At 40.1% G+C, this 13,123-nt stretch overlaps 1 protein-coding gene and 1 pseudogene across 2 annotated transcripts in view; both read left to right on the top strand.

Moving 5' to 3' along the window:
* Positions 1–6,977, top strand: part of LOC150052996 (10 kDa heat shock protein, mitochondrial pseudogene) — a 68,047-nt pseudogene extending 61,070 nt beyond the window's left edge.
* Positions 1–13,123, top strand: part of Kiaa1549l (KIAA1549 like) — a 216,710-nt gene that overhangs the window by 104,365 nt on the left and 99,222 nt on the right. The window lies entirely within an intron of this gene.

Below are 13,123 nucleotides of genomic sequence, written 5' to 3'. Positions count from 1 at the left end.
TAGTTGCTAGGAGCACTCTTTACTATATCAATCAGAGATAGGGATTTCAATGCAAGGCTATAGGTATGCAACCCCAGAAGAGAAAGTGCTGCTGGGATTAGTGAGAGGAGCACCATTAGATCCAGGGTAAGGGCTGTGGGCTCAGATATGGTTGAGTGCATCCCCCTAAAAGCTCACAAATTGGAGGTACGACCCTCAGGATGAAGGTGTTGAGATGTGAACTAGTGGAGATGTTAATAGTGCTTTGTGGCGTAGAGTTATCCCATGAGATAACTTATAAAGGCTTTAAAACAATGTCTTATACACCAACCTCTTACAGCAAGTACTCAGGAGATTACTCATTGTTTCTTTTCTCTTTGATGATCTCAGCAATGGGTGATGAAAGAACCTGGAGAGGAGTTCAGGGCTGGAAGACTGGAAATACAACCGGATCCCTGGGTGTTAGAGAAAGGTGAATTAGCACCAACGTTGTAGTGAGGAGCATGCAAGAAGTACTTGGCTGAAATGAACTGACTTTTTTGTTGTTTGTTTTTTCTTTTTTCTTTTTTCTTTTTTTGCCAGTCCTGGGCATGGGCTCAGGGCTTGAGCACTGTCCTTGGATTTTCTCAAGGCTAGAGCTCTACCACTTGAGCCTCAGCACCACTTCCGGCTTTTTGCTATGTATGTGGTACCGAGGAATCGAACCCCAGTCTTCATGCATGCTAGGCAAGCACTCTACCACTAGACCAAACTCCGGCCCCTGTTGTTTTTTATTTTTGCTTTTTGTCTGTCCTGGGGCTTAGACTCTGGGCCTTGGCGCTGTCCCTGAGCTCTTCAGCTCAAGGCTACCACCCTATCCTTGAGCCACAGTGCCACTTCCAGTTTTCTGGTGGTTAATTGGAGATAAGAGTCTCACGAACTTTAGTGCCCAGGCTGGCTTTGAACCATGATCCTCAGATCTCAGCCTCCTGAGTAGCTAGGATTATAGGTGTGAGCCACCACGACTGGCTATAAACTAAGTTTTGACAATATTTTTATTTCTGGAATGAAATGCATACATTTATTTCTGAAAATATGGACCTTTAAGAGGTGAGGTCTAGTAGGAAATAGGTCTCTAACTGATGAATGGATTAAGGGAGCCCTCAGAAAACTTCTGGTTAAAAGAATAAAAGTTATTATATAAATTCTATTGAGAGTAAGCTTTAGCCCTGAATCTCTCCCCTGTTCTGGCTTCTTGTCTGGCAGTGTGATCTTGCCCTTTTGCTTGCATTCCTTCCATGAGGTTTGTATCATAGCCAAATAAATGCCAGTCCCCAAAGCAGAGAGCCATATAAACTTCTTTTCTTTTTGAAGTTAGCCTTCCTCAGATACATTACTATAGTAACAAAAACAAACAAATGCAGTGGCTTTTCTTTCTGCCTCTCTCTTCCCCTTTTCATTTAGTCTGCCCCCCCCCCCAAATTAGCTAATTTCCATTTCTCTTGAGTCTTTTCTTTTATGCTAATCTGAAGACTCTCTGGGTCCATTGGACAAAAGCCAAGCATGGAGCTTAGTGAACTCTGGCCCACCACTCTCCTGGTTGTTAGGAGAACAGAAGTGATTGGCTTCCTGTGAAACAGGTGGTTACTCTTGAATCAGTCAGCAAGCCAGGAGAATTGGTAGTGATTTTCAAGATAGGGACATTTGTTGAAGAAAGAGGCTCCAAATGTTACATCAGTAGATACCATTTGGCACCAGCAAACAGAGTGATAACCATTTATTGATTATTATCTTAAAAAAATTTTTCCAGTCCTGGTTCTTGAACTCAGGGTCTGGGCACTGTTCTTGAGCTTTCTCAAGACTAGCACTGTACCCTTGAGCCACAGCACCACTTTTGGCTTTTTCTGTATATGTGGTACCAAGGAATCCAACTAAGGGCTTTGTGTATGCTAGGCAAGCACTCTACCACTAGGCCACAATTCCAGCCCCATAGTCATCCATTATTATTCGCTGTCCCAAACTGAATACCAAGACAGTACTACTATTCCCAGGTTATATTGTTCCTACTATCATCTAAGCCATCTGTCCTAAGAAACACATGATGAAGGAACATGGTATTGAAGCCTCTTATGTCAGGCCCAGGAGCACGTCACTTGCAAAGGTTAAATCTCATTGTAATGTGAGCTATACAGCTTCCCATCTGCACTGCTCACCATATAGGCCTGGACACAGTGGGTCAAGCTTGTAACCCTGGCTGGTTGGGAGGTAGATATCTGGAGGATCATGCAGTTCAAAGCCAGCCTGGGCAAAGTGTTCATGAAACTCTATCTCAACCACTAGCTAGGGGAATTGGTGTGCACCTGTCATTCCAGCTATGCAGGGGGCACAAATGGAAGGATAGTGGTATAGGCCTGCTGGGCACACAGTGAGATCCTATCTCTAAAATAGTCAACACAAGGGCTGGAGGTGTGTCTCAAGTAGTAGAGTGCTTGCCTAGCAAGTACAAGACCTTGAGTTCAAACCTCAATACTGGTAAACCTAACCAAACCAAACCACCCAAATTACCTGACAACCTGGCGATACTAGCTCTCTCTTCAGAGATTAAACATTAAACTTGGATTGCAGTAACCTGGAGGAACAATATACAACAAAACTATCAAGATATATTTTATCCATAAACTGTTCAATGATGACTCTTGTACTACTTCATAAAGATCAGAATAATATTTAGAATAGTGGTTTATGTAAAATAATTGAAAAATATCTTTTATCGAGAGAGTTCATGTCCCAAAATGTGTGGTGGAAATCACAGATTGATTAAGCAAGCTATGTTCTTCTTAGCCTTACAGTGACTGGCAATGGCTTTGCTGGCACCTCAAGAGGGTCATCCTAATGTTCTCATTTTCTGTGCCAGCTTTGGAAGACTTCATTGAAAATCCAACCCCCTCTAAAAGATCTTTGTGTCTTGAGAAAGCTCATTTCTCCTGGCCTCACATCACTGTGCTTCTATACAAGGAGGTATAGAGCAGTTATTTCAGTAGGTTTTGCCTGTGAACTTCCTGGTGTCTTTATTTAATTACAGTTTTATGAACTCTTTATACACTATTCTTTGCAGCCCCAGAATCATGCTCAGGAGACAGATACTGATTCTTTTTTTTCTCTCAGTCAATTTAAAGGCTTTACCATCTGGGAATTTTAGTAACTTGTGAAAAGCAAATGGATGCCACATTTTCAGGATTTTGCATCCCTGATTGTAGGATTGTTGTGCATGAAATGTACAGCAATCATATAAGCTTGTTTTATGAAACTAATTATTAGAATAGATTTCAAGTGGATGATGTCTTATTTAAGTTGATTTATTGTCACAATGTCTACTTGGTTTATAAAAGGCCATATTTTTCATATATTTTATTGTAATTAATAGAAGGGTTACATTATATTCACCAGATAGAAGGTGCATTACCTCACATACATTGGTACCCTTTCTCATGTCATGGTCCCCATTTCCCTCTCCCCCCCCCCACCACTCATGTTGTTTTCCCCCCTTCCCTATCCAATTTCAATTAACCCATCTGATACAATATATCAGATAACAAGGTGAAATACTGTAACAATATGAGATAACCAAGGGACAGCAAAAGAGATGAGAGATAACATAGTACATTAAGGACAACAATCACTCATTCCATGGCTTTTGTTTCTATATCCTGAAGGTCCTTTCATTTAGCATCATACTATCTGGCCTTATGTATCTAGGTTTTGTTCTATTGTAAATCTCTGCTAGGAGAGCCCAAGATTTCTACTGATTATGACAACTGAGGGAGACTATTGGGCCTATGTTCCTTTGAGTCTGGCTTACTTCACTTAATATGATTTTTTCTAAGTCTTTCCATTTCCTTACAAATGGGGTGATGTCATTCTTTCTGACAACAGCATAGAATTCCATTGTGTATAAATACTACATCTTGTTGATCCATTCATCAACTGAGGGGCATCTGGGTTGGTTCCATATCTTTGCTATGGTAAATAGTGCTGCAATGAACATCACTGTGCTAGTGGATTTAGTATGTCCTTGTTTCTGGATGATTGGGTAAATACCAAGTAGTGGAATTGCTGGGTCATAGGGGAGCTCTATGTTTAGTCTTTTGAGAAACTGCCACACTGCTTTCCATAGTGGTTGAACGACTTTACACTCCCACCAACCGTGTAGTAGTAATCCCTCCTGGCCACATCCCCTCCAGCATCTGTTGTTATTAGTTTTCTTGATCCTGGCCATTCTAACTGGAGTGAGGTGGAATCTTAGAGTTGTTTTGATTTGCATTTCTTTTATGGCCAGCGATGTTGAGCATTTCTTCATGTGTCTATAGGCCATTCTTTTTTTTTTTGCCAGTCCTGGGCTTGAGCTCAGGACCTGAGCACTGTCCTTGGACTTTCTCAAGGCTACCACTTGAGCCTCAGCACCACTTCCGCCTTTTTTCTATGTATGTGGTATCAAGGAATTGAACCCAGGTCTTCATGCATTCTAGGCAAGCACTTTAACCACTAGGCCAAACTTCCGGCCCATTATAGGCCATTCTTATTGCTTCTTCAGAGAAGACTCTCTTTAAGTCTTTGGCCCATCTTTTAATGGAATGGTTGTTTCTTTGGAGATTAATTTTGGGGTGATTCAATTTTTTGAGCTGTTGATATATTTTAGATATGAGGCCTTTGTCCATTGTATGGTTAGTGAAGATCTTCTCCCATTCTGTAGGCTTTCTAGTTAACTTGCTAGCTATGTCCTTTGTAAAAGGCCATACTTTAAAAGACTTGCAAGTTAATTTGGATTTCCTGAGAACCTGAAACATTCATAAGCCATCATTTCTTTTTTCTTTAATAAAGGTTTATTTACCTGAATCAATGTATTTCTTTTTTCTTTTGTCGGTTGTGGGGCTTGAACTCTGGGCCTGGGCACTGTCCCTGGGCTCTTCAGCTCAAGTCTACCACCCTACCTCTTGAGCCACAGCCCCACTTCTGGTTTTCTGGTGATTAATTGGAAATAAGCATCTCATGGACTTTAGTGGCCAGGCTGGCTTTGAACCATGATCCTCAGATGTCAGCCTCCTGAGTAGCTAGGATTACAGGTGTGAGCCACCGAGCCTGGCTCAGTGCATTTCTTAAAGGCTCCAATTTCATATCACACGTACTAGGTTGCTGATGTCCTTCCACTTCTGTAAAAATAAGTCTTGCCAACCATGCTTTATTTCTTAACTATTGTTATTTTTAAGTAGTTATACAAAGGAGTTTCCATTCAACAAAGCAATTTATAAAATACAGAATGTCTCGATCAGTTGTCACCCATTTCATCATTCTACCCCATCCCTCCCAATGTCACATCTTTTCTTGAGTTTCTTAATTTCATAAGATATGCATTGAGTTTTATGACTGCATTCTCCCCCACCTTCTATCTTCATTTGTCTACCCCACTCCCTTTAACCCCACCCTCTTTGTAAATACTGATTTTTTGGTGTTTATTTTTGTTGCACTGTGAGTTAACTTTTCTAAGGCATTATACCATTTGAGGTCTCCCCTGAATGTACCATTACGTACCCTGGGGCTTGAACTCAGGGCCTGGGCAAGCACTCTGCCCCTAAACCACATTCCCAGCCCCATGTTGTATGTTCTTCATTTAGACCTCAATCACTTTTTGACCCTCTCCTGTCACTTCTGTGCAATCATTTATCTCCTGGATTTCTCGTCTGGTATAACATGATGTACCTGTTGCAGTGGTGAAAAGAACGCTTGTTATACAGAAGCTATGCCTGGCCTCCATTTCTAGTACAAGACTTTGGACCAATCATGGAACCCCTCTTTACCCCATGTCTTCTTCTAAAAGTGAACAGTTCTGGACTAGATGCTAAAAGAAACCTTCAGGATGACCTTGTCGAGGGACTTTGTTCACTCTCATTCTGCAGATATAACACCCTGGCAGACATTGCTAATCGATCCCACACCCTTGGAACTTTGATTAGAATTCTTCACAGCAATTTAGAAAGCCACTACTAGGATCGTCACATGCAACCAACTTAGCTATTTCAGAATAAGAAATAGAAGCCTTCATGTCTACCAACCATTTGTCCTCTTACCCTTGTAAGTGGAAGATGAGAGGCACAAAGCCATTACTTTTATTTCCTAAAATTACAAAGGAAAACAAAGGTTCACCTCTGCTTCTTATCTTCCCAGTAATTCCTAAACAATTTTCCTTAAAACAATTATAATTGTTATATCTATTTTTATTATAATTAATAAATGGGTTACATGACATTTGCCAGATAAATGGTACATTAATTCCCATACATTGATACCCTTAACAATTATAATTTTTGAAAGCCTGTGTATTTCCAGCTTCCATCTAACCTAGACTTGAATGTCCCCTGTGGTCAAAGAATTGACAATTGTTTTAAAGCAAGATATAGAATCAGCCACCAAGAAGTAGACCAGCTGGCTTTGCAATTGTGTGGTGGCAGGCCACTGGGAGTTATTTTACCTTCTTGAAAATCTATTTTCTGTAGCTATATTTAGCCTGGAGAAAGATCCTTACATTCTTAGCTCAAATTATGTTCAATGTGCCTAATTGCTGTTACTCTCAGAGATGATATTGAATGAGGTCGTATCTTCAATTCACATTTCCCATCTCTATTTACGAATGGCACAGCTTTGGAACATCTGCTCTGCCTGTGCGATGCTCGCTTTTGCAGATGATGCAGCTGAAATGGCTGGTGGCAGAATCGTTTCCTCGACAACGATGATGCTAGGGAACATCTCTCCCTTACTGCTTTCCCAGCTACTTACCGTTTGTAAAGTTGCCTTCAGAGTTAAGCTCCCAATGGGAGATGAGTTCACACTTCTAAGGCAGCACATGTCTCTTGTTTCTGCTGAAGGGCTGCCTGGCAGACTCCATGTGGCAGGGCCACCTTATAACAGCCCTATTGCAAGGGGAGCCATTGGCCTACAGTGAAAGGAGACTGAAGTACATCATCTGAATATAAATGCTTGTTGTACTATTTACTTCCCATTTTGAATGGCCATAAGTTAATAAAAGTGAGGGTTTAAATGCTCCCATTTCTGGAAGTAACTGGTCATTTTTAGAAAATAGAAGATCAGGCACCAGCAGCGTGGTCCAGGCTGTGGAGACTCTACAGGTTAAAAGACTGGAACTCTTTGTCATGTATACTGTAGGAGAACAGGAATGGACAGAGAGAGCCTGAATAGCAAAAGAAACTTCAAAGGCATATCAACATAAATACTTTTATTGGAAATGATGGCTAATCTTGACTAGATTAAAAAATCACCTAGGATTCCTAACGCAGACCCTTCTGCATGTGTCTGTCAAGTGTTTCCAGAGAGGACTAGCTATGGAGAAAAGACCACTTACAAAGGTGGGTGCTAGCATCCTCCAGACTACAGATGACAGGATGAAAGGGGAAGGAAGAGAAAGCCACTAGTGCAGGATACTGGCTCCTTTCTGGCAGCCATGATGTGGGCACCACACTTTCCTCATCATGATAGACTGAAACCTCCAGAGTCAGAATAAATCTCTCCTTGCTCAGGCTGTTTTTGTCAGGTGTTTGTCACAGCAACTAAAAAGTGGTGAACATATTGGGCAAGAGTAATCTAGGTCTAGGTTGATGAAAAAAACTGCTTTATTTTTTTTATTGTAATTAGTAAAAGGGTTACATGATATTTGCCAGATAGAAGGTGCATTAATTCACATACATTGATACCCTTTCACATGTCTTGGTACCCGTTTCCATCCCCCCCAAGCCCCCCACCCGTCTTGGTTTTCCCCCCTTCCCTATCAAATTTCAAATATCCAAATACAAATAAATTCAATATATCAGATAACAAAGTGAGATACTATACCAATATGAGATAACCAAGGGACAGCAAAGGAGATGAGAGACAACATACTACATTAAGGACAACAATCATTCATTATATGGCTTTTGTTTCACTATCCTGGAGGTCCTTTCAATTAAAAAACTGCTTTAAAAATGGGTTCTTGAAATTTTTTTTTAAAAAGGTTTCTTGGTGATGGGAAGCATAGCTACGTGGAAAGCCTTGCTTAGCATGCATGAGGTCTTGGTTTCATGCCTAGGTCATCCATAAAAGAAGATTTCTTTGGGTTCAGCCATGCTATAGTTAACAGGCTCTTATTGAGGACTCTGTTTCGCCTTCTTACACTGTCAGTGGATCTTGAGGCTCAGTGATTTCAAAGGCAAAAGATTGGGAAATGGTGGACACAATCTAATGCCCTGAGCCATGTGTTCCCTGCCTTCCACAGGTTTTTTTTTTTATTTAAAGTGTGTGTGTGTGTGTGTACACATGTACATGTGTCCCTAGGCTCAAGCCTAGTGGGTGCCATCTCTCAGCTTTTTCACTCAAGGCTGATCACCACTTGAGCCACAGCTCCACTTCTGACTTTTTGTTGACTAGTTAGGTATAACAATCTTAGGGACTTTCCTTCCTTAGATCTGAGTAGCTAGAATTACAGGCTTGAGCCACTGGCACTTGGCTACTACACATTAACTTTATCTGTGCGTTCACAGAGGTAGAAAATAGGCCCTGAAGAACAAACTACATATCAGAGGCTACCTTTTGTTAATTCAGTTCTGTTAATTGCTTTCCAACCAAAATTGGTTCTGACTTTGTCTTGTGTATAGTGGCTGTAAGCCCAGGATTTATGACATGCTCTGACTTTAGATTCACAAAATTAAGTTACCCTTTTTCTCTCTACTTACTTTGATATTATAAAGCCAGATTCATTGTTTAACACTATTAAAAATGCTCTAGAGTTGCAATTAAAGTGGTAAAATAATCTTTATCTTTTGTGATTAAATTTCCTTTCCCTATCAATTGTTCTGGAATTGCTTTAAATTACTTCTTTTTCATATGTATAGCATATTTTCTTGGAGAATCTATTCTTAAAAGGAGTAGATACTTTGCAAAATGAGAATTGCAATTGAAGTTAGCATGAAAAGTAACTGAATTCTCAGAATTTGAAATAAAGTTATGTATATTAGGGCCATGCAAACAATATAGCCAACAGACTCATCTAACTAATAAAAATATAGGTTTAAACTATTCAATATTTAAACTCAGGGTTTTTTTTAAAGAGAAAGTAGATTTTAAAGAAGTTTCTCTGATAGAAATGTTCATTTCTATATGTTATAGCAACATATGTTTGTTATTAACTTTAGCTTTTGAAAAGTGCCAGGATTTGAGGCTCAATTCCATGTAATTAGTCACCCAACCAGTGTACTACAAATAGCATTTAATTTCTCTTGGTATTTGTAAGACATCAACAAAACATGCCATTGTTTCACTGGTAAATAGTTCTGACAATTATTTACTGTGAAAATAATAGTTAACAATTACTTTGTTATAGAAGATAGACTGGTGGTTTATTTATATCTTCAAGGAAGTAGTTCATGTACTTAGCTTGAAGAAACTGTGCGTGTATAAAGATAATAGATCAAGAGGTATGAAAGATCACATGTTGTATAACCTCAGTAGAGCTTTTCTTTCTTTAGGGGTCATCAGAGAAGAGGAGAATATCACATCTCTTAAAACCTCCTTGTGTATCCACTGTAGCCCTTTATATCCTTGAAGCCAGAATGTCCTAGAGAGCCCCCTATTCTGATGTTAGGCTCTCCTCACTTTTCCTCCTGGCCAACTCTACCCTTTCCAAGAAATGTGAAATACTTTCCTCAGTGATACTTAGCTGTCTGGGGGAATGTTGCATTATCATCTTTTTTAAAAGATAACTTGGTTGAAGTATGATTGATAAAACCACTGAAGATACTTAAAGTTTGGTCTGTCTGGAAATAAGTACTCAGCCATTAACCATCAAACCATCAGCACGGACAAGTTTAATATCCTAACCGTAATTTTTCTTACTCTTGTGTTTCCTTTTTCTGGTCAGAGCACTTCCCACCAGCACTATCCACATTGGATGTTGAATTAAATCATATATTGTTACTCTATGTTGTACAGCACACCTCCAGATTTCATATCTGTTTTGTGTAAATGAAACTTCTGCGCTGGGAGGTTTGAACTCAGGGTCTGCGTACAATCCTTTAGCTTTTTTTGCTCAAGGCTATTGTTCTGCTAGTTGAGACATAGCTGTACTTCTGGCTTTTTGCTAGTTAATTGGTGGTAAGAGTCTTATAGACTTTTCTGTCTGGTATGGCTTTGAACTGTGATCCTCACATCTCAGCCTCTTGAGTAGCTAGGATTACAGCCATGAGTCACTGGGACCCAGCTTGAAGCTGCATCTTTGACTGACACCCCCTGCTTCTCTGCACCCCACTGCCAGCAACCATCATCCCATTCTCCACATCTGTGTTTCACTGTGCTATAGACCATGCATGGGAGAAGTCAGCGAATAGTTGTCTTTCTATATCAACTAATTTCTCTTTGTATAATGTCTTGATTTTCAGAGTAAGAGAGGGCCTGGACCAGTACAAATGGAAACCCAGTTTAGATTCACTAACTTTTCATTTTGTGAAATAAGGGCATAAACAAAACAACAGCTGCATGTGATGCTATTAGATAGAAAGAAAATTGACACACCAACTAGAGATGATTCATTACCTAAAAAAGCCAGAAGTGAATACATTTGCATTACCCTCTCCTGTCCCTACTTTGTAATGGTTTTTCTTGTTTAAGTTGAATGAAAACATTGTATCAAGGATTGGAGTTTGGAACAGTGCCAATGTCTCATGCCTATAATCCTAGCTACTCAGGATGCTGAGATCTGAGGATCTCAGTTTGAGGCCAGCCTGAACAGGAACTCTGAGAGACTCCTATTTCTAATTAACCACCCAAAAGCCAGAAGTGGAGGTGTGGCTGAAATGGTAGCGCACCAGTCTTGAGCAAAAAAGCTAAATGAGAATATGAGTTCTTGAGTTCAAGCACCGGTACCTACACACAAAAAGAAAAGAATTAGAGTTTGGAATTTAGCAACTGTGAACTGTTTTTTTTTTCTTCAAAGCAGAATCTTCAAAAGGTGAAATCTCTTCAAACTCCTCAGAAAATATTAAACGCTAAGGTAGAGGCTCATTGGTATGTGTCCCTCTGTAGTAAGTAAGTCAAGGCAAAAGTTGTGGTAAGGAAGTGGACCTGACGGCCATTCTACCTGGGTTAACATCATAGCCTTATTTCTCATAAACTGTATGACTTTGGATGGGAATTTAAGGCTTAAAAAATTCTCTGTATTGCAACTGAGAAATGAGAATAAGATGTAACACCTTCCTGACAACCTTGTTGGGAGGCTTAACTGTGTTCCCACTTGCACACAGAGATGCTGGGCTGTAGGAATCTTCTGTGCTCCTGTCTTCAAGGAGGATGGGTCAAGGCAAGTTGATGATTGCAAGGAAAAGTAGGTGTTGAAGCCGGAATGCTCTGACTATGGGGCCCCGTCTTTCATGTCTGCAGCATTAGACCCAGACATGTGGCATCTCCTCCCATACGCTAGGGAATGTTGTGTCGGTTGCTCTAGACTTGTCCTTGAGAAGAACGGAACCTGGTCGAGCCAAGCAAGGCAACAGCATGGCTAGTTCCTTCTTCATGACCGTCCATAGGTCAGGCCAGTTGCTAGATATAGATTGGCTTGAAGCAACCTGAAGGGAGAAAGAAATCCATCAGCAAAATGGATTGAATTGTCTCATCTAATCATGTCCATGATTTTCATTAGTATTATGTAAGCTGATGCATTGTGAGATAAAAAGGGAACTTGTATTGACAAAATGCCTTGAGCTTGAATGTAGATAGACTTGGTTAGTTAGTAAATGAGAGAGACATTTAGCCTTAATGAAATGGCTAAATTATAAAACCCTTAAAATAAATACTAAATTGGTATGATCACATATGTGATCATATGTACCAAACAAACCATAAACAAAAAGCATTTGCTATGAACATAGTTTGTGTGTGTGTGTGTGTGTGTGTGTGTGTGTGTGTGTGTGTGTGTGTATTGGGGCTTGAACTCAGGGCCTGGGTACTATCTCTTAGCATCTCCATTCAAGGTTGGTACTCTAGCTGGGAGTTTGGCCTAGTGGTAGAGTGCTTGCTTAGCATTCATGAAGACCCAGGTTCGATTGCTCAGTACCACATACATAGAAAAAGTTGGAAAGTGGTGCTGTGGCTCATGTGGAAGAGCCCAAGGACAGTGCTCAGGCCCTGACTTCAAGCCCCAGGACTAGCAAAAAAAAACAAAAACAAAAACAAAACCCTAAAACACACACAACATTAGTACTCGACCACTAAGCCATACCTCTATTTCCAGCTTCTTGATGGTTAATAAGAATTCCTTGCACTTTTCTGCCCAGGCTTGTTTTGAACCAGGATCCTCAGATATCAGTCTCCTGGGTAGTTAGGATTACTGGTGTGAAGCATTGCCACCCAGCTGGGCATCTTTCTGAGTTTAGATGCTTCTAAAGGTCTTGAAGATTAATTAAAATAACCTTTTGTTATCTTTCCTTTTAATATTAAAGGTAATCACTTTAATCATTATTCAGTCCCAATAAAGTAGCTATAATTTTGATAAGAATTAAAATGAACACATCCTGAAATAGCATGATTCATATGAATGCAGTGAGGGTTCTGTAGTAAATTTTATGCCAATCAGTCATCAGTAAATATGGAATTAAGAATTAAATCTAGATGTGGTGACTCATGCCTATAATCCCAGAGTTTGGGAGGTAGAGGAATGAGGATTGTGAATTCCAGAATGGTCTAACCTACATAGCAACACCTTGTCTCAGAAAAAAACAAAATTGTTATTAATGTTAGTAACATATCTTGTTTCTCTGGCCCCAAAATAGATACTTGTGGGCGTTCATCAACATCCATGGCGCATCACACAGCTTTTTCTTATGCATAGACCATATTTCTTGTGTGTCTCCAATCTGATGAGAAAACAGTATTGCTATTATCCTCTTACCTGATTATTTAGTGCCCCCAAGAAGTTGAAGTGACCAGCCCAGCAATGTTGGCCTTTCTCACGTAAATGTTCAGCACTTTTTCAGTTTTTAGAGTGCTCACCCCTCCCTGCATTCAGTGTGTGATGAGTGCACAGTTAAATCCAGTAGAACACACTGGAAAATAAGCAACTGGGAGAGTTTGC

This window comes from Megascapheus bottae, chromosome 16, assembly GCF_031878675.1.
Source record: "Megascapheus bottae isolate mThoBot1 chromosome 16, mThoBot2.hap1, whole genome shotgun sequence".
Lineage (NCBI taxonomy): Eukaryota > Metazoa > Chordata > Mammalia > Rodentia > Geomyidae > Megascapheus > Megascapheus bottae.
The sequence above is the reverse complement of the archived record's forward strand: the minus strand, read 5'-3'. Positions and strand labels throughout refer to the sequence as shown.